This window comes from Homalodisca vitripennis, chromosome 8 (genome assembly GCF_021130785.1).
Source record: "Homalodisca vitripennis isolate AUS2020 chromosome 8, UT_GWSS_2.1, whole genome shotgun sequence".
Taxonomy (NCBI): Eukaryota; Metazoa; Arthropoda; class Insecta; order Hemiptera; family Cicadellidae; genus Homalodisca; species Homalodisca vitripennis.
This window is the reverse complement of record NC_060214.1, coordinates 21,625,260-21,633,302: the sequence shown is the minus strand read 5'-3', so window position 1 is coordinate 21,633,302 and position 8,043 is coordinate 21,625,260. Positions and strand designations below refer to the sequence as shown.

Here is an 8,043-nt window from a genome sequence, read left to right as displayed (position 1 = left end):
TACGTTACTCTCGGTATTACCTAAGTTGTGGTGCTCTGGGGGGGGGGGGGGCAGTTTAGTAAGTCCCCAAACACCGCCTTAGCCTCGGGGATAAAAAATACCACGAGGTCTTGTATTCTGCAAAACTGCCGAACTGTCACTTTTTTCTGACGGATTTTCAAATCTTTAGGGAATTTCCCTAATTTTGCTTGTTTTTGACCGCTATGGATTTCATATATTTTCCAAAAAAGTGGTAAGAGGAAATAATTCTAACAAAAATAAAGGCACGATAAAAAAAATAAAGATTACAAAACGAAGGATTTGGATGGAATATGCGTAAGGATCTGGATTTGGATCCGGAACATCTGAGGTTCCTATTCCGGATCATGGCTAATGTATTAACAGTAGAATGGAAAGTAAACTGAAACCACTTAATGCCGCCTAAGTAAACGAAATTGATTAATATGTTACATGCTTTTTATCATCGACAATGGCAGGAAACTCCATTCACAGTGCATATGCATGAAGGCCGTTTTTCAGTACAAAAAAGTCAGTAAAAATTTGGAAATTTTAGTATAGAATAATTAAAAATTAAAAATTTGGAAATTGGAATCGATTTTTAGATTCTTTGGTCCATCGAGAAATACCATGTTGCAACGAATAAAATCCTATGCAAATTTCCTTACATGATTGCCGAATAACAGAAAATTCTTTTTATTATTTATTTATGATTTGATTTTATAAATGAGATACTATTGCCTTTTTCATCCGTTGGATTTAATTTAATTCAGGTTTTGAGATAAACATTATATCTTTAAATCCTTTTTAGAAACTTTGGGACTTTGAAAACAAGAAAGAGAAGGTCAAGCTGAAATTCTCCCACAGGACTCATGTCAAGTGCTGTTTTGAAAATTGTTCACAATATACTAAAATCTGATTGAAAGAGTTAGTCGTGTTTGTAAAAACGTCTCAATTTGATATCATATAAAATGGCATATAAAACAAGTGTCAGCGTTTTCTCTCATGGCTTAACTCAAGAACACGGGTCAACCTGGCTTACCTGGGCTGCCCTAACTTGAAACATTAATGACTCCCAGTGTCCTACGTGCTGAACACTCCCAAGTATCAGAGATGAAACTCTTGTAACCACGATTGCAACGTACAAAGTTTTCAGACAGTCGACCGTAACAAGACGTAAGACCCTACAGACGTCAAATGCAATAAAAAAAAACTGATGCAACGAACGTTTCATAATACCAAGATCAAACTGAAGCATTACACGAAAATACCCACCTGATGAAGTCATATGATGCACATTCAGAAAGTCAGAAAAGCCTCGGTATAAATAAAATGTTATTGCAATGTATTACAAAGTAGGCGATCTTTTTTATAGGATTCTCTTGAATAATTGAAGGTCTAAAAGATAAAGCATAATCTATTTTTTGCTGAGCGATAGCGAAGCATATCACTGAGGTTTTTTGCTAATTCCTTTACTGTATGCACTGCAGGATAATATCGTGAAAATGAATTGAGTGTTTGAAATTTTGGATAACTCTTTTCTATATAGGCGGGAACGATTTTGCCGACGGTGCATGTTACTGGAATGTGCTCCATTCTTTTCTTAGGGGAGCCTGCTACTTATCTAATTCATAATGTTAAACCAACATTTAAAACCAAAAGCAATTTTGCCTTTTTGGATCTGAAGGCAAATTTTAGAAAAAATAATTTATTTTGTATCTTTAAAAGGCATAATTTGCGATCCAAACTATACAATTTTATGTAGTAATGTTTACTGATTGAATGCTATACAGAGATCCACATTTATGAACACCATGAGTGGGAATTAAACACAATCTGGAATTTGGGAGGACAGAGTTTGGAAATTAGTTTCTAGTTCACAGATTTCTATTTATGAACCACACAGCGGTATATTTCTTCAGCGATAAAGTAATAAATCCGAAAAGTTTGCACTTTTAATAACTTTGAATGAAATACTTGAAGTAGTTTGAGAAACAAAACTGTTGGTGCAAACATATTTTGAGACAGTTATAAGTTTAATATTCTGAGTGAGGCTAGTTTAAAATTTTAATTTTTTTAAGCCTCGTTTCTAAGAAACGCTATCTTGTAGCTTGCAAGCCACTGATTTAAATCGGTTAATTGTTCCAGAACACTAAAAACTCTTTTTTAATCCTGAATTATCAGGATTAACTTCTCTGCATGAAGTCCTACTTACAAAGTCTTCATATGAACAATATTCAGACTGAGTTAAAAGTATGGATAGTGTCTGTTTAGTTTTTGATGGATAAAGACGGAGGGTTGGAACTCGGGACACCTTTCTAGGAACTTTTTAGTCACTGTTACAATTTTGCCAATTTCCTCAAAATGGGATTTGGGGGGGAGGCTCAACATTTTTAAAGGTAAAGACCCGTTAACATTTAACCTCTTGACCTCTAGAACGGTCTTGATAAAAGAAGAAAAAGAGTGGAAACTAGAGCTTTCTATCTCAACCCAGTACAAAGTGGCATTACCTAGTCTAGTTTTACGAACTTTTACGATTTCTATATATTTAGGTCAACGCCTCTATATAAATCAGCAAAATTTGGTGGTGGAGTTTTACGCTTTAGTGGTTCTAGAATTTACATTGCCTTAGTAAAGAAGACAATAGGGAAATAATTTGTTTTTTGCACTGCTTAGTTTAACGAAGTTTTACAATTTCTATATATTTAGGTCAAAGTTTCTATATAAATAAACAAAATGTGGTGGTGACGTTTTTTCCTTTAGTGGTTCAAGAATGTCCATCGCCTTAGTAAAGAAGTCAGAATGAAAATAATTTATTTATTGCCCTGGCTAGTTTTAGGAACTTTTACGATTTCTATATATTTAGGTCAGCGAGATAAAATAAATGGACGGGACGGCAGCCTAGGAGGCTGGGCGGCTCTCAGGCCGTTCTTAGACTCTAATGGCCGAGCTTACTGCTCCATTAGCTGTAATCTCTCCCCAACCCTTCGCCAGACAGAACCTCTGCCGTACCGTACCCACCCATACAGTGTAATAGCCCCACGTGAAATATACCTTTATTTTACTGCGTGAAAAAGTATATATTTCCCATGTAAATTTCCTAAGTTCTAATCCTTTCGAAATTGGAATGGGATATTTCTTTACAATTCATCTACTTTTTCAATCTTTATTGTCAGAGAGCAAATACAAAATTTGTAACTCTATATACTTAACAGTAAATTATATTAATGTTTAAATTGTTTTATTTAAATTATTGGTATACCTAAAAAAGAAAACTAAATAATCTTCTTCTAAAATAGACTTGTCAACACCAAGTAAGAGATGCCCCATCATATTTCATGTTCCTTAACTAGCTCACGTTATAACACTCATTGAGTATATTTTTAATGCAAAGGGTTCGTATGTTTCTTTATATGATCAGGAAGTTTGTTCAAAAATTTTACACCAACTTCAGATGGTAGGCTCTCGTAATATTTTAGTCTGTGTTGGACAACTCTGAAATTTTCCCGACCTCTAGTGTTGTAGTTTTGATCGTCCCTACCTTCCGTCAGCACACACTTCGGACGGCAATATATTATTGTCTCAAATATGCATAAGCAGGGCAGAGACAAAAACTCATCAGATTATATTACAGCCAAAATTTCCTTTCGATTTGAATCTTCGTTAATTAATACAAAAATTTTTAATTTTTACTCTTTGGCATATCTGATGAAACATTAGCTGTAAGGATTGGGTTACTACTCTTGTTATGATACGTCAGATTTCATTTACCAGATGTCATTTACTATGTAATCTAAACAAAGAAATAAAAAAATAAATAAATGTTGACTTTGTTGGCTTTATTTTATCTATTTATTTATTTATTTATTAACGGACAAACCATTTTACAATAAATTACACAATAGCTGATACAAGCGATAAGGCAATAAAAATACAAAAAAAGAATAAGTGTATAAATTGAGAGAATGCGATACAATAACATTATGAAGCTTATAAACAACAAGATGTAAACAAAAATATAAACTATTGAAACATAAACAATGAAACTGCAAGATGTGTTCTGCAAATACAGCAATTAATTAACAAAAATCAGATACTAACAACAATACAATATATATAATAATAAATACCAACAATAATAAACTATATAAAAGTGCAATAACAGGAATAAATAAAATATAATAAATATATAAAAGCAAAACATTACTTGAAATCACGGGTAAAAACGTTTTCAAAAAACGAATCCTAGCTAGATTGATCTATCGTCCCCGAAACCCCCTGCATACAAAATTTAATAAAAATCTTTGGAGCCGTGTCCTAGATTTATATATATATATAAATCTTCAATAATAAATGTTCAAATGTTTAAATAAATAAATAAATATATATATATATATATATATATATATATATATATATATATATATATATATATGAGTATTGCTCGTTTACAGGTATTAGACAACGTCGAAAAACTTATTACTAAAAATGGAAATATTTAAATCAAGTTAAAAAAAATTAATCATCTTACAATTCGTTGCTGTTTTGAAATAATTTAAAAGTATCAAATTAATATTATTTTGCATAATAACAGATATTACACAACAATCAATAGTATATTTTCAAAACCTCAGTCATTCATTCCGCCCGCTTATACACACATCCACGCCATCGGTCTCGACAGGCCGCGGTCATCCGATCTTAGGAGAGTTTTCTCAAAGCTGAATTGAACCCTATCCGGCTTCCCAATTTGTTAATGCTATCTGGAAGGAATTCCGAGCTCTGCTTGCGGTAGCAATCAAGGATTTATGAACTATTGATATTCTTCATCATAGAATCCGCAGCATAGACGATCCAGTGCGGGTATTTATTGAGCTCCCATTGTGACAAATAAATTTAAAATATTGTGGTCAAAAATATTGGAATATACACATTCAAAATTCGATTGCTTCTTGAATAATGTAGGCTAATTTGATATAAAAATATACATAGTAAGAGATAACACGATAATATTTTTGCAAATCAAACAAAACTCTAATACAATAATTTTGGATTCTCTGGAGTTTGTTACCCAAAACCACAGTGACGACATTACGCCAACTACGCATGAGCGTCGTTATGAGCGTCATGTCATCATAGATATCTGAACGCTCAATCTCATCATCATCCGGACAGAAAGAATTGAATACATTAATCAATCGGGATTTCAATCAGGTAAGACAGATGGAATGCAGCTAAGATGGCATTTACAGGAGAATACAACACAGATTAATAGAGCTTTCAAAAAACAAATTATGAGAGTTAAGTATCAGTAAATAGATCAAAGTGAACATGAAGAACGTCCAAAAACTGGTCTAGCTTCCATACAATTCCAGGAATGACTCATCAGTAAAACTATTTTTAGCCAGCTTAAAATATGAAGAACTCTTAGAGTCTAGTGAAGAACAATATTCCAGGTGTATATCTGGAGTCTCCAGAATTCCATGAAATTATGGTCTGTCTATATGGGGGAAAACAGTTCATATCTACACAAGTAAGTGAATGAGCACATTACGTACACAAATAGTAAGATACGGTAAATCGGCCTTAGTGGAACACAGTTTCAAAACCACAAACGCATTAGAATCCGAGTATTTTACAAAAGGAAATCTCTCTACTATTATCCAAATATAACAAGAAAACCGCTGGAAATGATTAAGAAATACAATAACCTCAACAGAGGAGATAGCGTCAAGCTGTTGAAATGCTGTCGTACTTTGATAAGATAAAGAAGCCATACTGATCACTGTTGGTCATATTGGTCGTTGCTGGTTAGGCTTCAGCCAATCGCGATTAAACTCGGACTCGTTCAACCCGACTGTATAGAGGGATAGGTATTATTGGCAGTTTCTGTGTAACATCTTCTGGATGAAGGTGTCTATTTACAGCGAGGCCGAAGTATTTGTAGATTGTAATTATGTAATGAACGTTTCGACGTAGCCAACGAGGGGTCCAAGAGGTCCAGACATCCCCCAACTATAAATTTTTTCAATTAGGTGCTTTTTTAGTAAACGATTATTATTATTATTATTATTATTATTTAAATAATTCAGTATTACTGACATGTATTGCTGATCGCGAAGATCGTTCTCAACACAGAAAGGGGCCAAGAACTTTTTAAGACAAGATGGGGCCTTACTTTCTGCCCACTACGGGAAAATATCAGTTGTCTGGACCCCCAAAATTGTTTCCTTGCTACGTTCTTGGTGAAAAATATGTTAATTTCGAGATAGGCCACGTAAGCCATCTTACATACTCATTTCAAGAGCATTTTGGGGGCCTGAAGAATTCTTATGGAAAAGGATAGAAAGGTTAATCCTTAAGCATAATCCTTTTCGGAAGAGACTCAACTAAAGTTGCAATCTGAGATATGTCTAGATTATGGTAACGCACACAGAATCATAGTAAGGAAATAATCTTAATTCTTATACAACTTGTTCGACCCCAAATTATTATTAACTAGATTTAACACTGTTACACTGCTTTCCTAAAATTGTTACACCATTAAATTCCAAAATATTTCGGATCCGCTGACGGAGCCGTCTTCAGTCAAAAAATGTAATAGTTGTTCCTTCTTCCAAAATATAGCCAGACCAAAATATTTAAGGCCTAATCTTAGAAAGTTTTGACGTAGTATGATGCAGTAACCTTATATGATAATCAATCAGGACACTAGAGTAAATACTCGATTTTGTGGTTTCCAGAAAACAGTAATCGCATCAGAGGAAAATATTCCATACTTAGTTTTTGAAAATCAGATCCTTTAATATTGCATCTGTATACAAATTCAATATACTTATATACAATATACTTGAACGGAAAAATGCCCGTTTTCTATCAGTAGTAAAAAAATGTATCCAGTGTTTAGGAAAGTTTTAAAACATACATGAATGGCAAATCAAACTAAATAGTTTTAATGTTCTTGTTAAAAGAACCTCGATTTAAATTTAAGTAATTCAAGCATTTTAAAGCAAGTTTTAATTAGCTTGTTTTTAATTATGTTTCATCCTATACAGTCTAAGTTGACTCTTATTTAAAAAGCTTTGGCTTTCTACTACAAGAAACTGGTACGATTTGAATATTTTTAATCTTTAAAAAATTTTGAATTTGATTTCCAAACTTGAACAATTATCCTTAACTCTCAACAAATATGAGTGCCAATTTTGACATTCCGCAAAGTCGAAATTCGAATAATCCATACATTCTTTTGACCAGTATAATTCACTCAATCATGTCTCGTTGCGCCTTCACAACCATGCAGTACACCACTGTAGGCAAGAAGTATCGTGCAATTACAGGCGTTCGACCATCCTAAAATGAATCGGCTTTTGCCGGAATAACACTTAGTTCAAAATTGTCCTCACAGATGGCGGCACCATACAAAATCACAAATTAAAAACAAAAATGTAATTAACTGATGAATTTCGTCAAAATGTTGATGTTATATTATTGTAACTTTATACTAAATACCATATCCACCTTTTAATAAAGTTAGTTTTGCTTAAATAGTTAAAATACAAGGGTGTAAAGTTCGAGGTTCTCGGTGTGCTGTTGTATTGTAAGCTGAGCATATATACAGACTGCGACTCTCCAGTCTTCGCCCAGTTGAACCTCGGCGGTCCGGGGCGTAGGCTTCAAACCTGCGGCCGATTAGCGTCGGAGTGGTTCGACTCCACCTACTGGGCGACAATATTTTTGCCTGTACACGAAGTCAATGACCTACATTATAATCCTTTTCCTTACAATATTTTATGAAACAAAATATATACGTTGTATTTGTTTTAGAAACTTTAATGTTTCTTACAACGATTAAAAATTTACAATCTTCTGTTCAAACGGATAATTTTGCTTGTAATACTTTTAAAGCATACGATAGGTAAGTATTACGTATTTTAACATTGTGTCAATAATACTGTTTGTGAAATGCAAAATAACATAGTTTTAAGCAGTTTCAGATTTTGTCACTTGATTAATAAGTATAATAATGTTTTATTTTGTCGTTGAAAA

At 33.3% G+C, this 8,043-nt stretch overlaps 1 non-coding gene across 1 annotated transcript; it reads left to right on the top strand.

The window, feature by feature from the left end:
• The first annotated feature begins 7,635 nt into the window (after positions 1 to 7,635).
• Positions 7,636 to 7,722, top strand: Trnastop-uca. Its single transcript has one exon. It is a non-coding gene; the product is annotated as a tRNA-Sec (tRNA).
• The last annotated feature ends 321 nt before the right edge of the window (positions 7,723 to 8,043 follow it).